Below are 27,047 nucleotides of genomic sequence, written 5' to 3'. Positions count from 1 at the left end.
GTGCAGTGACGGGGCTTGTGGAAAACAGTGAAGACATGCAGGTACAGAGGAAAGGAGGAGGCCGGTTTGTTCCCCCGGTGCCATGGACAGACACGCAATGTGGCTCAGTGTCTTTGTCACCCCCAGCATCTCTCATTAGCCATTTTCAGCACTTGCTGGTCACCCCATATTTAAGGGTGAGATTTGCTGGGAGGCCACCTCCACCTTCCTCCTGGGCCAAGGGCTGGTTTTGGGGAACAGACAGCCCTGCCCAGCCTCGCTCCTTCCCCAGACCCTGGCAGACCCTGGAGCAGAGCTGTCTGCAAAGCTCCACATGGGTCAAGGCTGTGGCAGGGCAGGGGTCGGGTGCTGGGGAAGCTGCAAAAGTAGGAGTGTTGTGGGGGAACTGTGATCTGAAGGCTGCCATTGGGATCACAATGGGGGGAACTTTCCCCATCTATGACTGTACCCTTTCCTGTGCTGTGCCTGCAGAGTGGGGCTGTGGGACCGTGTATGGGCGGTGGGGCTGGGCCAGGAAAAGGACAGGTGCCATGACGCAGCTGCCAGGAGGTGTCAGCAAGGACAGGTACAAAGCAGGAATTTCCTTATATTGCATTTGTTGTGGAGGCATGAGTGTAGGAAAAAAAATTCAGTTGGAGATGCTGGTGGCAAAGGAAGTCAAAAGCAAACAGAAGACCTTTGGTCACTTCTGAGAGACCAAGGCTGAACAAGGGCTGCTGCTGAATGGGGAGGGTGATTTAATAACAGCAGGCACAGCTGGTGCTGAAGGAATGAATGCCTGCTGTGCCTGAGTCTTTCCTGAAATGGTCTCCAGGCCCCTGTGCTCAGGGAAAGGCTTCAAGGAAGAGGAGAGCATGCATTGGCATGAAAGTCAGGAAATCCCACAAGGACAGACGCCAGTTCCTGTCCCTGCAGGGGACTAACCCTGGCAGTGGCAAGGGTGGGGTGTCGCCTGGCTGGAAGGAGGCATTTTGGAAAGGTCTTGGTGGACAGCGAGATGGACAGGACAGAGCTGTGTGCCTTGGAAGCAAGGACAGGAGGACCCTGGGCTATAAGAACAGGATCACGGCCAGGTGACTGAGGGAAGGGATTATACCAAACACTGTGTCCAGATTTCAGATCCCAGTACAGGAAAGATGTCGGCAAGCTGGAGCCAGTTTAGCAAAGGGCCCCCGTAATGGTCCGAGGCAGGAACACTTTACCTGTGAGGAGAGGCTGAGGGAGCTGGGTTTGTCCAGCCTGGAGAAAGGAAGATCTTGGGTGAAACATGTAGCAGCATTGCAGTGTTCCCAGGAAGACTGAGTCAGGCTCGTGTCCATGGTACGAGACACAAGGACAAGAGGCAATGAGCTGAAAGAAGGGGGTTGGTGTACATATAGAGAAAAGCATTTCCAACATGAGGATAGTCAAATGCTGGAAGCTGTTTTGCAGGGACTTTGTGCAGACTTTATCCCAGAAAGTGACCACAGCGTCTTTGGATAAAGCCCTGAGTAATCTGGTCTGGCCCTGCTTTGAGCAGGAGATTGGCCGAGAAACTTCTGAGGTCCCTTTTGCCTAAATGGTGCTGTCCTTCCTCCTCCTTCATCTTTTCAAATGAGGGAAATCTCTCAGGTTCTCCCTGACCACAGAAATAATTCGCATCAGGTGCAGAGCTGCTTCACAGTTGACACCAAACAACCTTGGCCATGTTGTTTGATTCTCTTTTTATTCCCCCCACCCAAGCTCTTCTCTTGTACTGTTGCAAAACCTGCCAAGAGGAACAGCCTACCCTCTTAATCCTTTCCACATTGGTCTTGCATTTCTTGTTTCGTATCCTATTTCTTAGATGGTTGCTGTGGTATTTTCAACTTTGGGTAGCACCTTGGGTTAACTTTCCTCACAGCAGCTCCTACGGTGCTTTGCATTGCTGGCCAAAACAGTGTTAATAACAGTGCCATGTTTTAGCTATTGCTAAGCAGTGCTTGCACAGTGTCAAGGCCTTCTCTGTTTCTCTCTATGCCCCCTCAACGAGTAGTTTGGATTGCTTGACACTAGAAGAGCAGGGGATGTCATTTAGCAAGGCCAAGCTTCTTGCTCTATATTGGTGTCTGTGTCCCTGTTTTTGGTAGCGGATGGGCAGCAGGAGCCCCTGGGAGAAGAGACAATGGGTTATCCCATGCCGGACACAGCCAAGTCCAGCCAGCTCTGCAACAGACCTACTGCTGGCAAAAGCTAACCCATCAGCAAAGCCGGTGGCACCTCTGTGAAAGTGTATTTAAGAAAGGGCACAAATGCCAGAGTGGAACAGGAGTAAGGAAAAAAAAGAGTGTGAGGAAAATTCCTGCCAACAGCAAGGTCAGTGAAGAAGAGGGGGAGGAGGAACTCCATATGATGCAGAAGAGATTCCCCTGCAGCCTGTGGAGGATCAAATGCCAGAGAAGTTGGATATTTCCTGAAAGAACTGTAGCCTGTGGGAAGGATGCCACAGGAAAAGCATAAGGAGGGAGCAGCAGAGGTGACCTGTTAGGAACTGACTGTAGTCCCCATTCCCCCTTTTCCCACTCACAGGGAAAGGAGGTAGAGGAGTCAGCAATGAAGGAATGAAGCTGAGCCTGGGAAAAAGGAGAAAGGGGAGGTGCTGTTGTAGTATTTAACTTTTCTTCTCACTATCCAACTGCCCTGGGTGCAGCTGGGACAGAGTTAATTTTCACAGGAACCTGGGAGGGGGCACAGCCAGGACAGCTGACCTGAACTAGCCAAGGAGCTATTCCATACCATGTGACATCATGCTCAGTATACAAATGGGGAACGGACTGCGCGGGGGCCTCTCAGCTTTCAGTGGGGGAAGTGGCAGAGCATCAGGTTCCGGGTGGTGAGCAGTTGCCCTGTGCATCACTCATATTAGTATATTCTTTTATTAGTTCCATTGTTGTTGTTGTAACTACTCTGTTTGTGTTGTCCCAGTAAATTGCCCTTATCTCAACCCGCAAGATTCCGTTTCTTTTCTTTTCTCCTTTCTGATTCTCCTCCCCATCCCACCGGATGGGGGCAGGAGGAGTGAGCGAGTGGCTGCGTGGTCCTTTGTTACCAGCTGGGCTGAAACCACGAAAACAACCCTATTTGAATTGGTAATAAAATAAGTTAATTTTCCTCCTTTTGAGTCTGTTTTGCTCATGACTAATTGGGAAGTGATGTCCCTGATTTCAGAACAAGCAATTCAACATTTTTTCTCCTTCTGTACTGTTGAGAAGGAGGAGTGAGAGAGTGACAGGTGGGCAAAGAGGTGAGTAAAAGACTGATTGGATGCATCAGGGTCTCTTCTGGGGCTTAATGATGCTATCAGTGTCCTGGAGGAGCTGACAGAGTTTTCAGATGACACAAACCTGAGGTGCGGACCAGTCTATACACTGGAGTGCTGCCTTCTGGAGGAACCTCGACAAGTTGGCAGAGTGGGCCAAAAAGAACCTACTAGATTTCAGAGAGAAGAAATGCCAAGTCCTTCCCCTGGGGTGGCCTAACCCTGGGCAACAGCCCCCGGTAGGGTGCAGCTGAGCAGAAAAGGCCCTGGGGGTCATGGTGGACAACAAGCTGCCCAGGAGTCAGCAGTGAGCCCCTGCAGCCAAGAAGGCCAAGAGCAGCCTGCCTGTATGAAGAGAAGCATGGCCAGGACATGAGAGGGAAGGATTCTCTCCCTCCATTCACTGCTTGCTAGACCACATGCACAGCCCTGCACTGAGTTTGGGGCCTCCTGCCCCCAGTACACGAAAGACATTGATCAACTGGAGCAAGTTCAGTGAAGGGGCACCAATACAGTCAGGTGTGTGGGGGTGTGCACAGGGCTGGTGAACTTTCCACCTGAGGAAAGGCTGAGGGAACACTGTTCAGTATGGAGATGAGAAGGCTTCGGGAAACCTCACAGGATCATTTCAGTACCTACCAGGCAGTTAAGAAAAGAAAGCCAGGCTCTTCATCATGGTGCATGGTGGGAAAAGGAGAGGCAAGGGACAAAAGTTGAAAGAATGTTCAGGCGGGACATGAGGTCCATGAAGTCATAACTATAAGGTCACTTATGCACTGGAAAAGGTTGCCCTGAGAGGCTGTGTAGTTCCAGTCCTTGGAGGTTTTCAAGCCTTCTCTCCCCCTAAATATGGTCTCCAAACATTGAACAGAACACTCTTGCTCATGCAAGAAGGAAGCGAAAGCCTATGGCACTGGAAAAGCTCTGCCTCCCCTGGGCCCTCTCTTCCCTATGAGAGAGGTCTTCCACCAACCCCACCCTTCTTCCACCTCCAGCTTTGGCAGCTGCGTGTGTCTGGCCTTCCCACTTGCCTTCACCACGCACCTTTGTAACTGACGCCCGACGCATATCTTGGCACTCGCACTGTAAGTTGGCACCCACCCCACACCTGGAGTCTACCTGGCCATGGAGGCAGGGAGAGGCCAGGTCCCCTCTGCCCGGCGCTGGGCACAGCTTTTTCCTGGGAATGTCCCCAAAGAGCTCTCTTCATGTGTGTGTCAGCCTGTGGCCTGGCAGGGGTGGAACTGGGAGAAGGGCTGCTGGGGCAGGGCTGAAGTAGCTCAGCTGGGAGAGCGTTAGACTGAAGATCTAAAGGTCCCTGGTTCAACCCCGGGCTTCAGCACTGATTTTCTCCTGTAGATTTTTGCAGAGAGTGCCTGCCTGCCTGCCTTCTTCCAGCCTGCCCTGGCCCTCCTTGCTCCTTCACCTCTTGCCAGTGCACTGCCCCTGCACTGTAGCCTATGGCATTGGGCAAGACAATTGCCCCAGCTTTACCACCGTGACAACGCCATCCCTGCATATGGTCCAACTACCAACCTTTGAGTAAACAGCTGAACACATCACCCACCCTGCTGCAGAGACTCCAGTCAGGGCTGTCCCAGGGCACTGTTTTGCTGTCAGGACAGTCCTCAGTGCTGAAGGAGTGGGAAGGTCCCTGAGCCCAGCCCACTCCCTCAGCCCCAGGCAGATGGAAGCTTGCTGTTCACCTCACCTCCAGGCATGCTGGGGGACAGAGGGTGCAGGGGGAGGCCCAGTGCCTGGAGGAGGGGGTGTAAGATTTCTGCCCCCAGGTCCTCTCCACCACATGCCCTGGGATGCCATAACAGCCTGAGGACACCTCACCCCAGGGAGGGCATTTCCCTCACCCTGTTGCACTGCTCCTGCTGTGGCATTGGGGATGGATGTGTCACAGAGGGGTGTTGCCCTGGGTGGCAGAGGAGGCTCAGGGGTTTTCTCCTCTCCATCAGCCCACCCCAGAGTTGGCCACAGCATGGGAGAAGTGCCAGCAGCAAGAGCCTCCTCCCGTCCCATTGCCCTGCAGAGACGTTGAAGGGCAGCGCTCTGCAGTGCAGCCCTGTGCCAGGATCAGACCCCAGCAGAGAGGCAGGCCCGACTTCCCCCATCTCAGAAGGGTTCAAGTGCTGTTTTCTGCAGAGGGTCCCTGGGCACCCAGGGACAACAGGGCTGTGCTTGTCATAGACGCATCATGGGAGGAGAGCGTCTCTCCTGCTGGCAGGCATCAAGGGGATGGAGCTCAGTGGAAGAGTGCCCGCTTCGCATGTGGGAGGTCCTGGGTTCAATCCCTGGGACCTCCAGGGGTGGTGCTTTTGCCCTGACTGCCCAGCCTCAGGCAGGTGTGGGCTGGAGCTCTGGCACTGCTCCTCTCCAGGCCCTGTGGGCCTGCCCTGCCCACCCAGGGCTTGGCTGTCAGGTGGGCAGGGCTGTGGGAGGGCTGTGTGTGCTGCCTCTGCTGAGTCCCCTCTTGGAGGAGAAGCAGGCAGCTGTGCTGGACCTGAGCCCAGGTCACTGCCCTGAATCCTAGACCCACCCCACCCACTACCCAGGGACAATGCTTGGCAGCAGAGTGTGCCTGTGAGGAGACCTCAGGGAGGGCATAGACAGCAGCAGCACGCTAAAGAATCCTTTCTGGCTGCACTGGGAGATGTGGTGTGAGGGTGCTGGCCCAGCCCAGGTGTCCTTTGGGACCAGAGCCACACTGCCCTGGTGGCTTTCCAGGGCTAAGGGTCTGAGATTCTCCTGTCTCCACTCCAGGTGGAGATCCCATACCACATGGGAAGCATTCTGTACCAGCAGGTAAGGGTGTCTGGGCTGGATGAGCATGGGCAGGGCTGTGGGACTCCCAGCTGGAGTTTTCCCTCCACCATCCTTCCACCATTGCCACTGGCTTGAGCAGAGCCTCAGCTCAGGGAACCTGGATCTGCTGAGGTCAGGCACAGCCCTGCAGAGGTGGGACTGGTGGGGCTGGTGCCCACCTCTCGTTCCTGGGATGTTTGGTGACTCCGACAATACTCCATAACTACTGTGCTGGTAGGATCATGGAGTCACAGGTCTGTCCACAGCCATGCACAGGCAGGGAGGGCCAGGAGATGGTGCCTCGGCTGCTCCCTGGCAATAACACCCACAAACAAAATGGGGCATGAGACGTGGAATTTCACTGCAGGGTGCCCAGCACCCTGGTGAGCCGAAACTCAGAGAAATAAGGCTGCTCTCCTATGGGCTTTAAACAGCCAAGCTCTGCCCAGCATGGGGGCTGCAGTGCTGAGACATGGGGTCTCACTGTGACCCCCCTCAGGCAGGTCCTCGGGAGCCGCAGGAACAACCACAGATCTGGGCTACAGTGACAATCTTGCTTTGCTGCAGAGAATGGACCCAGCCTGCAGGCCCAGACTGTTCACGTCCCCAAATGCCACAAAACAGGCTCTTCCTGCTCAGGCGTGCTGCCCCCTCAAGCACACACAGGCCTGTGGCCCATCTTCCCAAGGAGGAAGAGGAAAATGCCTGCCAGGTGCCAGAGTAAGGGAGAAATCTTACCCCTGTGGGAGGGCAGAGCTGGCAGCGAGGTGGCACAGGACAGGCGCTGGGTTCCTCTCCCCAGTCCCCACTTGGAGCTCCTTGAGTCTGCACGTCAGCGTCCATACTGTCCATAGCCCCCACCATCCTGTGTTCGGAAGATAACACTCCCCCCTTCTTTACTTCACTTTTATACCTTACTTCTCTGAGATGCAGGGCTGGAGCTTGCCCCCATCGGAGTTTTCCAGGGGTTGGAGGCTGTGCTTGCAGTGCCCATGTATGTCACCCATGACCGTGGGGGTCTCACCTTGGGAACGCTGCTCTCCCATGGGGTCTGCCAGCAGGAAGTCTCTGGGGTATGGGGCAGAGGGATGTGTGTGCCTGGGCTTCTCCCAGATTCCCCCAGGATCACCCCAGGGATGGAGGAGCTCCCAGCAGGGAATGGGGCAATGCTGAAGTGGGAGAGGATGTTGGTGACAGCCACCTCTTCTCCCCTCGGGCCAGATCCTGCTGCTTGCAGCAGTACTGAGCTCCACCAACTCCCCAGAGGGAACCCTGCCACAGACAGCCAATGCACCTTCCAACCCGCAGCAGAGGAGCCTTTTGGGGAAGTGCCAGAGGGGTGTGGAGACCCACCAGTGGGAGCAGGGAGGGAAGTTTGGGCACCAGGTCCTGCCCAGGTGTCAAACCCTTCTCCCCGCCTGGTTCCTGCATAAGAGGTTTCTCTGCCCATGGGCACTGGGGCAGGTGAAGACCACAGCCAAGGGAGAGGAACCCTGGCTCAGCTCCCAGCAGCGCCTCTTTTAGGGGAGGGACACAAAATCTCCTCGGCCATGGAAAGGTGCCCATGTGAGCATCCTCCCAGATGAGCCCTTCTCCAGGCCAGAGGCTGGACCATGGCTTCTGGCTGCAGCACACATCTCTTGGGGATACTTTCTCCATCCTCCCAGCCCTCCAACAGTGCTGAGGGAAAGGTGCCCCCATCCCCCCTGCTCCCATCCCTCTTGTACCCGCACACAAGTACTGCCCTGACACAAATCCAAACTGACATCCCTGGTGAGGCAGCAGGGGGTTCAAGGGCTGCCGTAGGGCCTTACAGCCTCTGCTCAGAAAGAAGGCAGCTCAGTGCCTTGACAAGAGTGCTCAGGGTCTGCGAGGGCCCAAGGCAGCAGGAGCAGCCCATGGAGACTGGGGTCCTGGCAGAGCATGAGGAGAGGGAATCCCAGCCCCGTGTGTCCCGGAAAGCGGCTCTACACGCTGTGCTGGGGCAGTGGGGAGCAGAGCTGCCTCCTAACCATGGTGGGAGGTAATCTCTGGGCCATCTTCCCCCCTGGGGCTGGCTGGGGTTTTCAGGGCACTGCGGCCACCTCAGGGCTTACCCTGACATGGCAGCTCTGTCATGGCCTCTGCACTGTGGGACCAGCATGGCCCAGGCCCTGCCTGAGGCAAAGAGCAGCTGGGAAACCCTAGGGCGAGGAAATGGGTGCTCGCACTGGGGTGCATCACGGGACCTATCAGAGAGCCATTTGGACTAGAAACTGCCTGTGGTCAGCAGGATGGAAATGTCTCTGTCAGCAGGATTATTCCCCAGGGACCATGGGCTCTCGCTGCTCCACAGCCTGACCCCAAGCCTGCTGTCCCTGAGACATGCCTGTTTCCCCACCTCCATGACTTTGTTCTCTGCTCCTCCTCATCAGCCTCAGGAAGATGCCCTGACACTTGGGCAGGAAAGCACCAGCTCCAGGTCAAAGCCCCCGGAGACTTTAATTAGGAACAAAGATGATGCACAGCATAAAACCAGGAATAAAAATAGGGGAAACTCCAGGCGGTTTCTGTTGCCCATGAGACAAGCAACATGGTTCCCAGGTGCTCACGGCTCTCCCAGCTCCACAGACCTCTTCTCCCTCCTGGCTGCAGGCAGCTGCACAGCAGGGATGGGCTCTCATGGCCTGGGGCTCTGGGACTGTTGTGCACAGAGCTCCGGTGTCACAGCCATTGTGTCCTCAGGGGGATGTGCCAGAGACACCTCTTCAGCATCATCATAGCCCATGCTCCCCAGGGACAGGGGCCACGTGTCTCCTTCAGCTCCAGGCACCCCAGCACTTGTCCAGGAGCGCAGGCTGGCCCCTGCAAGCAGCAAGGCAGGACAATGCAGTTCGGCCCATGGGGTCTGTACAGCATCTTCCTCCCTGCTCCTCACCACATTCAGCTCCTTCTCCTACCCCTAGTCCCTCCAAGGAAAACGCCTGGGACAGGTTCCCCCTTCCCAGGAGGCTGGGGTCTCAGGACAGCAGTGACTTGGGTGGCCCCAGGGTTGGCACCCCAGGAACCAGCAGTGCTAAATTTCCCTCTCACCTCCGGGTGCATCCCTGGGCTCTGCTCCCTCCTCTGGCTCCCTGGGCATTTCCCTCTCTCCCTGCCCAGGGGCAACATCCTCCACGGGATCAGAAACCTCCCTGGCATCATCATAACCATCTGCTGGGTCACCTCCAGGTGGGACAAGAACATCTGAAAAGAGAGGGGAGCTGGTGACAGTGAGAAGATACATCCTGCAGAGCAGAGCGAAGATGCGCAGGGACACAGGGCTGAGACACGGGTATTGGCAGCACCACAGGAGACCCCCATGTCCTCCCCATCTCCAGCGGTGACACTGAGAGACACCTCTGCCCATCACAGGTCTTCAGGGAGATCAACTCCTTCTTGCCTCTGTTACCTGGTGCTGATCCCAGACCATCCTCCTCCTCGCTGACCCCAGGGTAGGGCTGCAGCTGGGTCAGGGACTCCTCTGAATAGGAGCCTGCAGAGATGCACGGTGGCTATTATGAAGTGAGCGCCACTGACCTGCATCGTGGTCAGTGCTGCTGGGGAAGGGGGACCCACAGAGCTGGGGCTGCGTGGGGAGGAGGGCTGGGAAATCACCCTGCCTCCCTGGGGCAAACCCTGTCTCAAAGGTGCTCCCAGAGCTGCCCTAGGACAGCCCCTTCCCTCACTCCATGGGTGTCCTTGGGGTGCAGGGGCAGGAAGAGAGGGGCTGTCCAGCTGGGACAGGCAAAGCTGTTTGTTTGGGAGAAAGCTCCCATTCCAGGCCCAGGACCTGGATGGTCTTCCCACAGACCACGTGGCCCTAGGGGGGCCGTGGGCTGGGGGACTTCAAGGAATCAGCCCGGGGTTGGGGCCAGGGGAAAGGGTCCTGCAGATGTGCCTCCAGGGAGGACCCACACCCACCTGAGCGACCAAACCTCGCCTGCTTCTCCCACGCTGGGCTGTAACCCATCTCCTCATACAGGGCCTCAGGGAAGGGCTCCTGAGCACTCCTGGAGCCTGGGGACAGAGGTAGGGCTGGCAGAGGGACAGGCAGAGGGGCAATGGGATCACACTGCGCTGCCCCAAACCTGTTTCTTGGGCCAGCCCAGGACTGGCCCGATGGCACAGCCCCACTGCACTGTCCAGGCACAGATGCCACATCCCCAGTGAGGGCAACGTCACCGTGGAGATTATCTGGGGCAGCGTCACCCTCACATCATCCCATCGGAGACAGCGCTCATGCCCCTCTGGCCCCAGGGTCATGCACCCCTTGTCTGACCCTGGAGCAGCTCCCATGTTTCTTCCACTTGGAGCTTTCCCCTATCTGCCCCATGGGTCTAGAGTATTCAGGGGGTGGGCAGGGCTGGGCAGAGGGGACAGCCTGGAGGCCTGACACCACGGGGATGGACCCTTCTGCCCTGCACTCCTCCCATCATCTCCCTTGTCCCAGAGTCCCCCCCCAGCAGTACCCAGAGCATTGTCAGCCTTGGCCATCTCCCTTCTGCTCACATTTCCCCCAGCCCCGCTCTTCCATTTCTTTCCTTGCCCCATCGCTACCTCCCCCCGCCTCTGGGCTCTCTCCACCCCTTGCTGCTGGTGCCCCACAGCCAAGCACTCAATGGGGTGGTGCATGGGACAGGTGGCAGCACACAGTCTCACCCTCCAGCTCTGCCTGTGCCCCTCACTGACACCCCGCAGCCCTTCCAGGAGGTATTTCCCCCTGGGACCGCTGTGGAAAGACCAACCTCTGCGCCCAGCCCTGGTGCTTAGTGCTTGCCCAGCCAGGAGGGCCAGGAGCAGGCAGAGAAGGGCCCCCAGGATGATGCAGATAATGATGGGCACTGAGACTCTCCCGCTGCCACTCAGACGGCCCCGGGGGGAATCTGTGTGGGCAAGAATATGGAACGGCCAGCACCAGGCCTGGGTGAGGTGGGAAAAAGCACCATTCCTGACCCCCATCACACAAGGCAGCAGGGGGTGGAGGGCCCCAGGGATGAGCAACGGAGAAGCTTCTACCCTGATGAGTAAATTATAACCTTCCCTACCCCCCTCACCACCAGACCAGTGCCTTCTCCTGGGAGTTTCACACCTCAGCAAGGAGCCCCCTTCCACCTGGCTGTGGGTCACAGTCTAGCCCTGGGGATACCCAGCCCCAGGGGCAAGGCAAGTTACCTGCTCGGGCTGGGACTGCTGCTGTCGTGGGTGTAGCTGCAGAGGAGGAAAAGGAGAGCTGGGCTGAGAGGGTGGGTGTGCGGGGAGCGGGGAGCCTCCCCCCCAACACACCGTGTGTGTGTCTGTGGATGTCCCTGACACATCCCACCCAAATTGCCTCTCCTGTGGTGCTAGAAAGAGAGGGCGGGATAGGGCTCAGTGCCTCTGCTGTGGGTGGCAGGCAGGATGGCACAGGCAGCCCAGGGGATAACCCTGGGGCTGCAGGGCCCCACAGGCAATGGCCAGAAGACGTCCAGTTCCACCGAGGCTGCTCCCCACTTGACACCAGGCTCCTGCACTCCGCAGAAATGTTCTTCCTCTTGGGAGGTTACGGGCCATGCCAGGACCAAGGGGGCAAAAGGCCTTCCCCCTGAGCAAGGGGTCCCAGCCCTGCCACTCACCTGAGCAGTTCACACCAGCATCTTCCTTGTGCCGGCAAGCACCGCCATCCCCAGGCCGGGCCCAGCAGTCCTGCAGAGACAGCTCTGTCCCACGGCACTCCACCTGCTCCAGCCAGATGGGGCCCGTCCCCATCCCAAATGCAGCCTCATGCAGGGCAGACACTGCGGGGCCACAGCCCAGCTGCCTGCACGCCACCTCGGCATCCTGCATGTCCCAGGAGTCGTCGCACACCGTCCCCCAAGAGCCACGGTGCCAGACCTCCACTCTGCCCGAGCACCTGTCCTCACCTCCCACGGCACGAATCTTCTCCCTGTCTGGAGAAGGCAAAGACCTCCCATGGCACGGAGACAGCAGGCAGAGCCCTGCCAGACAAGAAGCATCCACAGACGAGCAGCTCCCTACCTGTGCAGCTCGTGGAGTTGGGGCACGGGGCCAGCGGGATCGAGGGCATTTCTGGGCGTCTCCCTGACGAAGGAAACACTGTGGTGAAAGGGCTGGTTCGGGAGATCGTGCAGAAGAGAGCAGGGCTGAGCTCTGCTTCTGCCTCCCTCTGCCATCTCGATCACCGCAGCAACTGAACCCTGGTCATTGAGGGGACACGCACAGGGCTGTGGGGGGACCCCAACTGCTCAGCCCCAAAAGGTCCCTGTTTAACAAAGCAGCAGGAGCCTGTCTGTGGAGGGGAGGCTCTCCTGAACCCTGTCTGGTCTTTTCTGAGACCTCACCTGGAGATGCCTCTGCCTCCCCCAGGCGCTGCTGGCAGCCTGGGTGGCAAATGCTGCTGGACGTGTGTGGCTGTGATCGCTTTTCTGCCACCAGCAGTAGAAGGGACTGACATGAGAAGGAAAAGCCCCTCCAAGTTCTTCCTCTGCATTTGGCCATACCCAGCAGGGAACAGGAGCTGGGGTGGCACTGGGGTGCCCAGGTGGCTCAGAGTTACCATTACAGGTGATGTGGGTCTCCTCTTGTGGGTCTTCACATGACCGTGGGTTCCAGGGAGCAGAGTGGCACTGCCAGAAGGAGCTGGTTTTCTCCCCACACTGCACGTAATCCAGCCACGTAGGGCCAGACACCCTTCCATAAGAGAGCTGTGTTTCCAGGGATCCTCCATCCCCACAGCCCAGCTCCTTGCATGCCAGAGACACCGTGTTGAGAGTCATCGAGTTGGAGCAAATGCTGCCCCATGTCCCATTGTAGAAAACCTGCAGGCGCCCGGAGCAGCCATCACTGTTCTCCAGTCTCAGCGCCACGAACTCTGGGAGGAAAGGCACCAAGGGGGAACAGGCTGGTCTGGGGCTGTGGGAGCCAGGACACCTCTGCACCCCCCAGGCCCTTATCCGGGCAGCGCGAGGGCCAGCACGTCCCCCTTGCACCCAAGGGCAGAGAGAAGTCTCTGATGGACAGACACCCCTGCCCTTCCTGCTAACCCTTGGGGACGACTGAGCTCCCCAGGTACTTGCAGTGGGACTGAGGGTACCCGTGCATGGGTGTCCACAGGACATGCTCGGGCAGGAGCTCAGAGGCAGCCAGGGACAGCCTTGGCCATGCCCGTCTCTCCTTGTGTCCTGGCCTCCCCAGGAACCAGGTTCCCACTACAGCTCCCGCCACAGACCTGAGCAGATGACTCCCGCATCCTCTTTGTGCCCGCAGTCGTGCTGCCCCCAGGGACTGGCAGGGCAGTCCCAGAGAGCAGCTTCAGCCCCAGAGCAGTTCACGCCATCCAGCCAGATCTGCCCGGAGCCTGCCCCAAACTGAGCGGAGCCGGCTGCCTCCACTGCCCCTCCACAGCCCAGCTGGCGGCAAACAACGGCGGCATCAGACAGGTCCCAGCCATCATCACAGACAGTCCCCCAGATGCCCTGGTAGTAGACCTCCACTCTCCCAGCACAGCGCCCGGCCCCGTTCACCAGCCGGACCCTCCGGCTCCCTGTAGTGGGCAGAAACCCCAGTTGCTGTCAGGGGCTGGCTGCCCACCCACCCCATCACCTGGGGGGCCTGTGCAGCACCACTCACCCCAGCAAATGACTCCCACGTCCTCCGCAACCCCTGCCGCCGGTGCACTCTCAGGCAGGGAGGTGTTGCAGAGGGCCAGGTTGGCCTCGTGCCCTGCGCACCGGACCCCTCGCAACCCCACGGGACCCGTCCCTCGCTCAGGCTTCGGGGGGTTGTAAGCTGTCCCTGCCTCTCCGCACCGCAGCTGCCGGCACACCACGCTGGCCTCCTGCACGTCCCACTGGTCGTCCAGGACTCTGCCCCATGTCCCGTTCTGGAAGATCTCCACTCGTCCATCACACCGGCTCCCTCCACCCACCAGCTGCAGGGATGCAAAGCCGGCTGAGCCTGGGGAGAGCAGAGATGCCACAGCTCCCTTCAGGGAGCAGGGCAAGGGGGGATTTTCTGACCAAACACGACAAGATTGAGCTTTTTGCTAATGAGAAGTGAGGGCAAGACCCAGGCCCTCTCTGCAGCTCACACCCAGGTCTGATGCTGTTGGGGGCACCCAGGCACCTGCTGCCTGGGTGGTGGGATGAGGCTCTGCAGAGCTCTCTCTGGAGATGGGATTGTTGTCTGCAGTTGTCTGCAGCCAGAGAGATGGAGCACAGCCCTGCAGCCCTGTCATGGGCTTGTCCCACAGTAGGAGAATGGAGGAGCCCAGGCCTGGTGGTGGTGCTGGGGAGTAAGCCACTGCCATGGGGGCAGATGCCTGCCTCCATTCAGCCCTCAGCTCTCCCAGAGTAGAACAGTCACTCTAAGCAGGCAAAGCCCTCCAGATGGCTCCTGGGGAAGCCAGGGTTTCTCCAGGGAGAAATTCATCCTGGTACTGTCGTGGGACCCCTGGTTTGTGTGGCCACATCACACACAAAGGGCAAATGGAGTTAATGCAGCATTTTTCCATCACTCACCTGAGCAAACGACAACAGCGTTGTTCCCGTGGGAGCATGGTGAGGCTCCCAGGGTGATCACTGGGCACTGTCCCAGATGGGCTTCTGTCCCGTCACAGTGGAATGAGTCTCTCCAGATGGGGCCAGTCTCTCTCCCAAAATGCTCTCCTCCAGGAATGGACTCAGCAAACCCACAGTTGAGTTGACGACAGAGAACGTGGGCATCCAAGAGATCCCAGCGGGAGGCACAGAGGCTCCCCCAGGTCCCCGACACCTGGACCCCTACCCTCCCTGCACACGCTGTGCTGCCGTTCACCAGCCTGAATCCTGTGTATGCTGGGGACAGAGGAGGAGGAGAGAGGGTGGATTGGTACTCGTGTATCCTCAGTAGCTGGCGGAGAGGCCAGAGGGACAGCATGCCTTTCTTCTCCTTCTGCACTATATTCGTGCTGCAGACAATGCCATCATCCCTCCTGTCCTCACACCTGCCCAGCACAGTCCTTGCTCTCTTCCCCAACCCCTGGCACAGCCCTGGTGTTCAACACCTCCCTAAGTCCTTACGTGTGCAGGTGACAACAGCGCTGTTCGCGTGGGTGCAGGGCTGGTCCCTGGGGGACCCTCTGCGGCAGGAGGTGAGGCGGGATTCATTCCCCACACACTGCAGCTCTCCATCCCAGATGGGACTGACCCCTTCTCCAAAGTGAGCTGGCCCAGCGACAGGCAGGGCCATGCCACACTGCAACTCCCTGCAGACCACATCAGCAGCTTTGGGACCAAAGTGTGAATCACAGACAGTTTTCCACTGGTCCCCGTCATGGATCTCCACTCGTCCTGAGCAGCGGCTCTTCCCTTCCACCAGCCGGACAAATCCTGGAAAAAAAACATAAAAACTGGGAGTTCCCAGAGCCCTCTGGCAGTTAAATGCCCATGTCCTGCATCATCCTCAAGCAAGCCATGACCAAACTGCGCATTGCACATTCCCGAGGAAGTTGTTGGGGGGGTGTTGGTGACACAGGCACATCCAGACCGCCACACACCCCACCTCTACACCATCAGAGCACTTGAGGCTGCGTGTCTGTCACAGACTCACAGCCACAGGTACTGCTCAGACAAACTGCTCCCACACAAGGCTCCCTGTGTTGCCTGGCATGGTCTCCCCAGCACTGCCATAGTGTGAGAGTTTGGATCCAGGAGAACTGGCCCAGATGATAATGACTGCTGCAGCCTGCTCAGCCCCTGCAGAGCTTGGGGCCAGGCAGGACCATCACCCGGATGCAACCAGAAGCACCCTCTGATCCCAGGGCTGTTCCTGGGGTGTTGGAAGGTTCCTTTTAGGTGGAAGATGTCACAGAGCAGAGAAACGGTGCAGCTGCTATTATGCCTGGTGCCTGTGAAGATCCCTTTGACGTCTGCTCGGGGGGAGGGTGTCCTCAGCCAGGGACACAGTGCTCTGCCTGGAGGTGTCCACAACCCAGATGGATGGCCGGACAGAGGGGCAGGAGACTCCCACTGGGCCCATGCCAGCTCTCAGAGAACAGCAGGCACAGAGGAGGGTCAGTAACTGCTGCCAAAGACCCTGTGTCATGGGGCAGTGTGGGGAACCATGGGCAGGCAGGAGGGCTTGGGCAGTGGGTCAGCACTGCCTGCACAGGGTCATGTCCCCACAGGACTATTCATAGCCCCAGGGACATCTCAGTACCAGCCTGTGCATGTGGTGGTGCAGGAGGAAACAGCCAGAGTCAAGCAGCTGCCAAGCCCCTAACCCTCGCAAATGCTGGTCCACAGAGCCGAGCCCTGGGCACAGGCAGGAAAGGGCTTTGTGGCCACCCTGCTCCATTCCCCAGGGCCCAGAACTCATCCTCTCTGAAAAGACCACTTGATTCAGGTGAGGTAACCATGTCTACAAAGGGGAATGACCCAGGAGGATCAGCCATCTCATGCCATTCCTCCAAGGTGTGTGTGGAGTGCTGAGCAAGTGCCCCCAGGTGTTTCCAGCACAGGGACCCTCAGCATTGCTGGCTCCAAACTGGCAGAATGGGTGGAGATCGGTGAAGCCCAATGGACACCCTGGGAAAGGGATGGAGGATTCATCTGCAGCCCAAAACACTGACTGAGGGTGACTGAGACACTCTGGCAAGGTCAGATCACCCTGGGGTAGGATCCCTCTGGGCCTTCCCCACGGACTGGGGACATCAGCAATGACAGTCCCAGCTTGGCAGTTAGACCAGTATCGCCAGGCCCTGCTCTTGTGTCCACTTGTTGCTCCCTGAGGGCACAGCCAAGGAACCTTCCCCCATCCCAGACCCACAGGTAGGCAGCAGGCTGTCCCCTTACCTGAACAGATCACTCCAGCATCCTCACTGTGGTCACAGTTATGTTCACCCCATCCTCTGTGTCTGCAGTCAGACAGGGTCGACTCGGTGCCTTTACAGCCAACATTATCCATCCAAATGGGGCCAGATCCTGCCCCAAAGTATCCATACTGAAGAGCTCCAACAGCAGACCCACAGCCCAGCTGCTTACAAACCACTGCTGCATCGTTCATGCTCCAGCAGTCACCACACACCGTCCCCCACTTGCCATTGTGTTTCACCTCCACTCTCCCAGCACAGCGACTGCCGCCATTCGCCAGCCTCACCTCCACAGCACCTTCAAACACTGACACAGGACCAGTTACAACAGTGCCAAGCCCCAGCAGTGTAGATCTGGGGGAACCCCCTACCTGGGCCAAATCACAGGTACTGGGGTAGGAGCCCTCTCTCCCTCTCTCCTCCAGGCTCTCCCCAGATCAGTGGAGGGGTCCCTTCTATCCCCACGGGCTGCACAAGGCTGTGGATGCCCAGTTCCAGCCCAGCTGCATCACTCGCCATCCCACTGCACAAGGCAGCTCTTCCCACCCCAACAGCCACCTGCCCCCCACCCACACCCACCCACGCACTGCCCAGCGCTTCACTGGGCACCCTCTACTCCCCAGCCTGGCACCCCCTCAACAGCTCCTTGTACCCAGGCCTGCAGCTTCCAGCACCACCCTGCACCTGCCCCAGCACCATCCAAACCCACCCCCACCCCCAGGGCTTTTCACATTCTCAGGGAGCACTGAGATGATTCTGAGGATCCCCCAACCCGTGTCCCCTCCTCACCCCTGGTGTCAGCCCAGTCCCAGGAAGGATGTCTCTCTACTGTAGATGCCCCGGTCCCCTTCTGTCTGTGGGGTCCAAACCTCTCTCATGGGGTCTGGGGGCCCCTGGACCAAGGGGGCAGTGAGCAGCACACAAACCCTCCGAGGTACCCTAGAGCTTGGCAGTGCCTTGGGCATCACTAGGTGCTGCCATCACCAGCTAGGCCACCACCAGCTCCAGAGGTACAGTGCTGGGGAACAGGGGATCCCAAAGGGGTACCCCAGGACAGGATGTCTATGAATCCAGCCAGGCACAGGCTGCCCTGAACACTGGAAAAGGAGCTATTCTTGCCAACCCTTATGGGCACAGGGAAAGGCAAGGGTCCATGGACCTGAGCACCTTCTGCCCCTCATCTCAGTAGCACCTGCAAAGAAACCTCATTCCCAGAAAAATCCCAATGACCACACTGGTACCTGCTGGCCCTGGGCTGTGGGACAAGGGAGTCAGCACTTACCCTTGCACAGCTGTACCCAGAGGAGCAGCCACAGCACCTGTGGGAACACCAGTCCCTCTGTCCACATCCTGAGCCTCCTGCCCTGATGGCGCAGCCCTGCTGCACCCCACTCCCTGTCACGGCTCCCGGGAACTCATGGGGACAATGACGACGGGAGGGCAATATATATCTGCAGATGCCAGCCCAACTACAGGAGGAGCCAATCAAAGCAGCAGCACCTTTTTAGACATTATCGGGAGCCATCTCCCCTCCGACACAGCCCAGCCCTCCAATGAAATTCTCCAGCGCCATTCATAACCATATATGAGAGATGGCTCCACTACAGGCATCACGTCACTGGGGTGGTGGGCCGTCACAAGACAGGGCCAGTTGTGGGGGGGGAACAGGTTTTTCACCCCCTGAACTGTGCCGTGTGGACTAGGAGCACTGAGCATCTCCTGCACCAGGCACATCCAAGAGCCCCAGGTGCGAGTGTCCAGCCACCCCTGTGCCATGGGAATCACAGGGCTGAGACTGCACCGGGGGCTGTGTCAGGAAGGGAAGGAAACAGCCCCTGCCCCTGCTTCAGACGCCGCTCTGCTGGGAGCAGCAGCTGGGAAAGGGCCTTGGCCAGGGGAAGAGCTCCATTCCACGAGTGCCGGCTCGTTCGTCCCTCCCCGGAGAGCCCCATGGTGGGTCCCTCGCAGAAGCCGGAGACGGAGCGGGGACATGTCCCTGCCCAGCAGCAGACATGCAGCCCAGAGGCTCAAATGTGTCCCTGACTCTCGGCATGTCACCGAGGGGCCGTTATTCCCCGCGGGTGGCTCGGGAGCTGCAGCCTGCAGGTGCACAAACCACAGCCCACGTGACCTCACAGCGCTCCCCACGCTCCGGAGGAAGTCTGTGGTTTCCTCCTGGCGCCGTGCCCAGGCACATCCCTGTGGTGCCTCCAAGCCACCCCTACCCCGACTGCTCCAGCCAGGGCTGCAGGTGCTGCTCCTTCGGCCTCGCAGTGACAGGGCCAGGCGGATCCCATCCCCTCTGATGCCCTTGTGACAGCACACGGCCGCTCTGCACTGAGCCCCGCAGCCATGGGGTGCCATCGGTGACGTGAACACTGCCATCCTCCCATGGCCACCGCTGCGTGCTCATGATTTATACTGACAGTGACCACACACCCCTCCTACTGCCACCACTGCGTGTGCCTGAGGTACAGTGCCACACGTGTGTGCGCGGTGGATGGACTTCTGCTAACGATGGGTCTTCCATAAAGCCGTGTTTGGTCGTGGTCTGAATATTATTTTGGTGACACCAGAAGCACCTGCCCAAGCTCTGTGCCAGGTCCTGGCCTATCAGCTCTCCAGGCACCAGTGACATCACAAGTTCATCCATACACAGCCATGCGCCTACTCCTAGCCTATCTGCTACTCAGCCACAGGTGACGTCATAGTGTATGTATCTGACATGGGCCTGCTCCTGGCCTATTGGCTATTCAAACACCAATGACCTCAAAAACACCGACACAAACTAGGGGCCTGCTCCTGCCCTATCAGCTACTCAGGCAGCAGTGACATTAGAAGCATCTACATGTGCCATTGGCCTACTCCAGGCCTACGAGCTACTCAGGCAGGAGTGACCTCATGAGCACAGACACAAGCCATGGGCCAGCTCCTGCTCTATCAGTTACTCAGGCACCAGTGACCTCAAAACAACCTACACATACCTGTCGCGGTTTAACCCCGACTGGCAGCTAAGTTCCAAACAGTCGCTTGCTCACTATTTCACTAAATAAAAAGGTATTTCTATCGCAGCCAAAACCAGTACAATGCCAGATGCCTGCTCCTGCTCTATCAGCTACTCAGGCACCAGTGGCCTCACACGTACGTGTACACCCATTTGCCAGGTACCTGCTGTTGCAGTAGTCTGCCTCCAGTGACCTTACAAGAACCTCTAAGGGCCGTGAACCTCGTCCTGGCCTATCAGCTCTTCAGCCCAGAGTGACAACACAAGTACATACTCAAGCCATGTGTCTCCCTCTTGCCTATCAGCTACTCAGGCACCAGTGAGCTGGCCACCAAATATCCACCTACTTGCTATCTGCTTGCCTGTGAGATGCAAAGGCACAAGTGACTTCGCAAGCTCTGACATAAGCCATGCCCCTACTCTTGGCCTATCAGCTACTCAGGTATCAGTAATCTCACAACCACTTACACAAGCCACGTGCCAGCTCCCGCCCTATGATCTACTCAGGCACCAGTGACCTCACAAGCCCATACCAACCTATTTTCTATGTGCTTGTCTGGTGGGGTGACCCCATGTGGCAGCCCCCACCCAGTCCCTTGCTCACTCCCCACAGGTGGGATGGCGGAGGAAAATGGAAGGACAAAAGTGAGAAAAAAAATCTCAATGGTTGAGATAAAGACAGTTTAATAAGTGGATTACTTCTTCTACTTTGAAGAACGCCCAGCACTCCCCTAGTTCTATTGCTGACTATGATGTCACATGGTGGGGAATATCACCTTGGTCTGTTGGGGTCAGCTGTCCTGACTTTGTCCCCTCCCAGCCTCTTGCCACCCCCAGCCTCCTCGCTGTCGGGGCAGAGTGAGAAACAGAGAAGGCCTTGATGCTGTGCAAGTGCTGCTGAGCAGTAGCTACAATGTCAGTGTGTTATCAGCCAACACTCTTTTGAGCACCAAGGCAAACCTAGGCACCATAGGGGCTGCTAATAAGAAAATTAACGCCATCCCAGCCAGACCCAGTACAATCTTCACACCTTGTTCCCTCCCGTTTACATCCTGCTCAGGTCCTACAGGATTCAATACATTTACATCCACCATCACCACCCCCTTCCTCATCCTTTGACACGACACACACACAGCATACTGGATTTGGCTGGTGTGGCTCAGGTGGACCTGCACAAGTGCCACCACACTCCTGACCTCTCCCCTCTCTCAGTCAGCCAGAGCTGTTTGAAACATTTAATCAGGTTATCAACCTAAGGACAAGGAAATGTGTATAGCACCAGTCTGCACCCCACAGTGGTCTTACAGGTAGCTGTGAGATTCCCCACAACCCCATGGGGAAAGGGAGTTCCCCACTACCACCCTCCCTCTCTGCTTGGAACCTCGAAAGCCACTTTGCAGTTCATGGGCTCACTGGCTAGTTCCTCTCGTCCACATGGTCTCTTTTGAGATCCTCTTTGGGGCTTTTCCGTATAGCCCCCAAGCACGTATTCTTCTGAAGTTGGCATTTTGTCCTGCTTTTCTATGTTTGCAGATGGCATTGCCTGTGTCTTGCAGCACCGAGGAAAGCTCTGGGTCTGCCCCAGTAACCCTGCATGGCCATCCTGTTGGGCTGGGCTGGGATGTGGGGGCCTCCTAGGCCAGTTCACAGGATTGGACGCTTCTTGGTATGTTAACAGGATTTGCACTGAGGGCTCCTTGGTGACTGCCTAGGAGGGGGCCATAGCCCTCAGGCATGTTCCACCTTGTCTGTGTCCTCCCCACCCTCTTGAAGTTCCCCCCAACCCAGACATGTCTGGACTTCTTCTGCAGCCTGGTAAAGTGGGGGACCTCGACCCACCCTTGTACTTTTCTTTCTGTTCACATTTAAACTCTTAATTGTTCATTCCATTAGCTCTTATTAAAGGTTTTATCCATTTTATACCTATGTTATAAGGGCTATAAATATTTAATTTCTCCGGATTTTTACATGTTTTTTATATATAACAATACATATACATCTAAACGTATACATATATATATGTGTATAGAGGGGTATATATATTTAAAATACAGTATCTATTCATAAATACATAAAAAATATTTATACGTATTTGTACACTCACTGATATATATGTATATGAAACCAAAAATGTGTATATTGTAGTACAGGTATATATTTTGATATCTGAGCACTTCCTTGTTCAAAGCAGGCAGGCAGCCAATCACAGGGCTGCATGAGAACATGTGGGTATGACGGTGTCCTGGTTTCAGCTGGGGTACAGTTAGTTGCTGGCTGGGGTTAAACCACGACAGTCCTTTTTGGCACCCAACGTGGGGCACGAAGGGTTGAGATAACAACAAACCTGACCAGAGCTCGTTAAAACAAATTTATTACAAGTATTCATTATATTGGTCTAATAGTTGCTGGTCACTATGTTGATTTATTTGTTCTTAGAGTTGTTGCTCTGGTTTTTAAACTTCTGTTACGTATCACCTCGCTTGCTGTATGTAGTCCCTTTGCTGCTGCTTATCATCCATGGGAGGTGGATTAAGGTTTTCACTTTGATGTATTGTATAACATGGGTTTATGGTATGATAAAGTCATCGGTTGTGGGATTAAGCCGGTATTTGCACTCAGCATGGTCACCTTTATACTGCGGGAGCCATCTGTGGGAAACTATTAATAATTACACCATTTACCTTTCCTCCTTGGAAAGCCAATCTATGGGTGGGGTACCTTTCTTCCCCTCTCCTTTCTCTTTCAATCCAGTTACAATGGTGTTTGAGAATTTTGAAAAATTTGAATACCCTTGGGATGTTGAGACCAGCACGGTCCTAGCCCTACTGCTAGGAATTAGCATGCTGCTGAATGTGGTTCAGCTCTTGTTTGAGGTTAAACAACTCTTTATGAAGACCACCCAGAGATCTGCCCCAAAGCTGGATAATTATGAGTGGCAGGGTGTGTGGGGTAGTATGGGCAAGTACCTAGAAAAGTGGGCACCTCCAGTGTTTTGGAAATTCACCCCCGAACAAGTGCAGAATCCAGAAGAACTAGTAAAATATTTGGAAAAGGTTTGCTGTCCCCATGGCAACTCTAGAGAGATACAAATTGCTACAATGTGCTGGGGCGAGGCCCATGCCTATGGAGCCCTGTTTCACACCACTCAGTACCCTCAAGGGGAAGAGAAGGTCTCTGGACCTAACAACAAAATGATGAGCACTGTGGTCACCCAAACTTCGGCCCCTCCAGTCCCGGCAATGAGCATTGCGGCCACCCAGACCGTGGTGACGGGCACTGTGGTCCCTCCAGCCCTGGCGACAAGCACTGCAGCTACCCAAACCCAGGCAACAGACACTGCAGTTATCCAAAACCCGGCGAGCAATACTGCAACTGAACCAGCAGACCAACCTGCACCAGTGTCAGTTGCCCCCATACAGAAGAAGAAATATACAAAAAAATCAGTTCACTTAGGGAAGGAGGGAGATGAGGCAGGGTCATCACGGGAACAGGAGGAAGAGGCAGAACCAGAGGTGATCACCTGATCCCTATCCTTGAGCGAGCTGCGGGATATGCAAAAAGATTTTGGAACTTGGCACAAAGAACCTCAATTTGGCAGTTTATCTTGACAAATTAGACTGAGACAAGTTTCACGTGTTTTAGTTGATATAACCAATTATGTCCTCTGTTTATGTGCGTGTACAGAGTTAGTATAACTGATTATATCTTATGTTTATGCGCGTGTACAGTGTTGATATAACCAATCATATTTTATGCTTGTGTGCATGTACAGTGACTTTGCAGAATATGTGACTATAAGTATGTGTGTGTTTTAGCAATAAAGGGTTGTCTGTTGTCTGCTTTCAAGATTACAGGTGTCCGTCTACTTCAATCTCCTCAGAAAGGTACCCCTTTAAGGAAGATGTTATATGTCAATCAAGCAAGTGGACCTCCATGGAAAGAGGTATCCAATATCTGAGGGAATTAGCCATGCTAGAGATGATTCATCATGACCCAGACAACGCACAATTACCCAAAGATCCAGAGGAAGTCCAATGCACACGACCCATGTGGCAGAAGTTTTGTATGGAGCACACCATCGTCCTATGCCAACTCACCGGCAATAATGACCTAGAAAGACGAAGAGGCACCGACAGTGGATGAAGTGGCTCGCCAACTCCAGCAATACAAAGAAAATCTCTCCTCCTCCCTACGAGCCTGCATTTTGGCTGTGGAGAAGCTGTCCCAGGATGTCCAACAAATCAAAGAGGATATGTCCTACTCTCCACTTGTAAGGATGAATGTCTCAGCTATTAGGAGTGAGCGTTCCTCTGCCCAAGAGAGAGAATATAGAAGGTACACACCACGAGATGCCCTATGGTTATACCTATGTGATCATGGAGAGGACATGAGAAAACAGGATGGAAAAACTACCTCAGTCCTAAATGCACGGGTATGTGAGTTGTGAGGAAAAAACACCACAAAAGGGGATTCTGCCAGGAAAAATGCCGCTCCAGTTTCCAAACAGAGTAGAAGGGCTGATCTTATTTCTGATCCTCTTGAAGGGAATTCTGAGCCAATTTTACGAGAAGTAAGTACTGGATACTCTAACCAGAATTAGAAGGGCCCTGCCTCCACCCAGGTGGAGGAAAGGGATAACCGGGTAAATTGGACTGTGTGGATTCGATGGCCTGGCACGTCAGACCCACAAGAGTATAAGGCTCTAGCAGGCACCGGCGCACAGTGCATTCTAATGCCATCAAGGTCTAGAGGGGCAGAACCCATTTGTATTTCTGGTGTGACAGGGGGATCCCAAGAGTTAACTGTATTGGAAGCTGAAGTAAGCCTAACTGGAAATGAATGGCAGAAACACCCCATTGTGACTGGTCCAGAGGCTCTATGTATCCTTGGCATAGACTATCTCAGGAGGGGGTATTTTAAGGACCCGAAGGGGTATTGATGGGCTTTCGGCATAGCTGCCTTGGAGACGGAGGGCACTGAACAGCTGTCTACCCTGCCTGGTCTCTCTCAAGACCCTTCGATTGTGGGGTTGCTCAAGGTAAAAGAACAACAAGTGCCAATTGCTACCACGGCGGTGTACCGGCGGCAATATCGCACCAACCGAGACTCTCTGATTCCCATCCACAAGTTGATTCGCCAACTGGAGAGCCAAAGAGTGATCAGCAAAACTCGCTTACCCTTTAATAGTCCCATATGGCCAGTGCGGAAGTCTAATGGGGAGTGGAGACTAACAGTTGACTATCGCGGCCTGAATGAAGTTACACCACCGCTGAGTGCTGCCGTTCCAGATATGCTAGAACTTCAATACGAGCTAGAGTCAAAGGCAGCCAAGTGGTATGCTACAATTGACATTGCTAATGCGTTTTTCTCAATCCCTCTAGCAGCAGAGTGTCGTCCACAATTTGCCTTTACTTGGAGGGGTGTCCAGTACACTTGGAATCGATTGCCCCAGGGGTGGAAACACAGCCCCACCATTTGCCATGGACTAATCCAGACTGCGCTGGAAAAAGGTGAAGCTCCGGAACACCTGCAATACATTGATGACATTATCGTATGGGGCAACACAGCAGAAGAAGTCTTTGAGAAAGGGAAGAAAATAATCCAAATCCTTCTGAAAGCCGGTTTTGCCATAAAAGAAAGTAAGGTCAAGGGACCTGCACAGGAGATCCAGTTTTGGGGAATAAAATGGCAAGATGGACGTCGTCAGATCCCAATGGATGTGATTAATAAAATAGCAGCTATGTCCTCACCGACTAATAAAAAGGACACACAGGCCTTCTTAGGTGTCGTGGGGTTTTGGAGAATGCATATTCCAAATTACAGTTTGATTGTAAGCCCTCTCTATCAAGCGACCCGGAAGAAGAATGATTTTAAATGGGGCCCTGAACAACAACAAGCCTTTGAACAAATTAAACGGGAGATTGTTCATGCCGTAGCCCTTGGACCAGTCCAGACAGGACAAGATGTTAAAAATGTGATCTGTACTGCAGCTGGGGAGAATGGCCCTACCTGGAGCCTCTGGCAGAAAGCACCTGGAGAGACCCGAGGCCGACCCCTGGGGTTTTGGAGTCGAGGATATTGAGGATCCGAGGCTCGCTATACTCCAACTGAAAAAGAGATATTGGCAGCGTATGAAGGAGTTCGAGCTGCCTCAGAAGTGGTTGGTACTGAGACACAGCTCCTCTTAGCACGCCGACTACCAGTGCTGGGCTGGATGTTCAAAGGGAGGGTCTCCTCTACACATCACGCGACTGACGCCACGTGGAGTAAGTGGATCGCACTGATCACACAACGGGCTCACATAGGAAACCCCAGTCGCCCAGGAATTTTAGAAGTAATCACGGACTGGCCAGAAGGCAAAGATTTTGGAATGTCGCCAGAGGAGGAGGTGGCACGTGCTGAAGAAGCCCCGCTGTATAATAAACTGCCAGAGAATGAGAGGCAATATGCCCTGTTCACTGACGGATCCTGTCGCATTGTGGGAAAGCATCGAAGGTGGAAAGCTACTGTATGGAGTCCTACACGACAAGTTGCAGAAACTGCTGAAGGAGAGGGTGAATCGAGTCAGTTTGCAGAGGTGAAAGCCATCCAGCTAGCGTTAGATATTGCTGAAAGAGAAAAGTGGCCAGTGCTCTATCTCTATACTGACTCATGGATGGTGGCAAATGCCCTGTGGGGGTGGTTACAGCAATGGAAGCAGAGCAACTGGCAGCGCAGAGGTAAACCCATTCGGGCTGCCACACTGTGGCAAGATATTGCGTCCCGGCTAGAGAATCTGGTTGTAAAAGTACATCATGTAGATGCTCAGGTACCCAAGGGTCGGGCCACTGAAGAACATCGAAACAACGAACAGGTGGATCAGGCTGCCAAGATTGAAGTGGCTCAGGTGGACCTGGACTGGCAACATAAGGGTGAGCTATTTATGGCTCGGTGGGCCCATGATACTTCAGGCCATCAGGGAAGAGATGCAACATATAGATGGGCTTGAGATCGAGGGGTGGACCTGACCATGGACACTATCGCGCAGGTTATCCATGAATGTGAAACATGTGCTGCAATTAAGCAAGCCAAGCGGTTAAAGCCCC

At 55.6% G+C, this 27,047-nt stretch overlaps 1 non-coding gene and 1 pseudogene across 1 annotated transcript; one reads left to right on the top strand and one right to left on the bottom strand.

Annotated features, from left to right (window-relative positions):
- The first annotated feature begins 4,546 nt into the window (after positions 1 to 4,546).
- TRNAF-GAA (transfer RNA phenylalanine (anticodon GAA)) lies at positions 4,547 to 4,619 on the top strand. Its single transcript has one exon. It is a non-coding gene; the product is annotated as a tRNA-Phe (tRNA).
- A 4,059-nt stretch (positions 4,620 to 8,678) lies between these two features.
- Positions 8,679 to 17,657, bottom strand: LOC138683122 (antigen WC1.1-like; annotated as a pseudogene).
- Positions 17,658 to 27,047: the final 9,390 nt, after the last annotated feature.

Source organism: Haliaeetus albicilla, chromosome 31 (assembly GCF_947461875.1).
Source record: "Haliaeetus albicilla chromosome 31, bHalAlb1.1, whole genome shotgun sequence".
NCBI classification, from domain to species: Eukaryota; Metazoa; Chordata; class Aves; order Accipitriformes; family Accipitridae; genus Haliaeetus; species Haliaeetus albicilla.
Note: the sequence above shows the minus strand (reverse complement) of the source record. Positions and strands in the feature narration are given on the sequence as shown.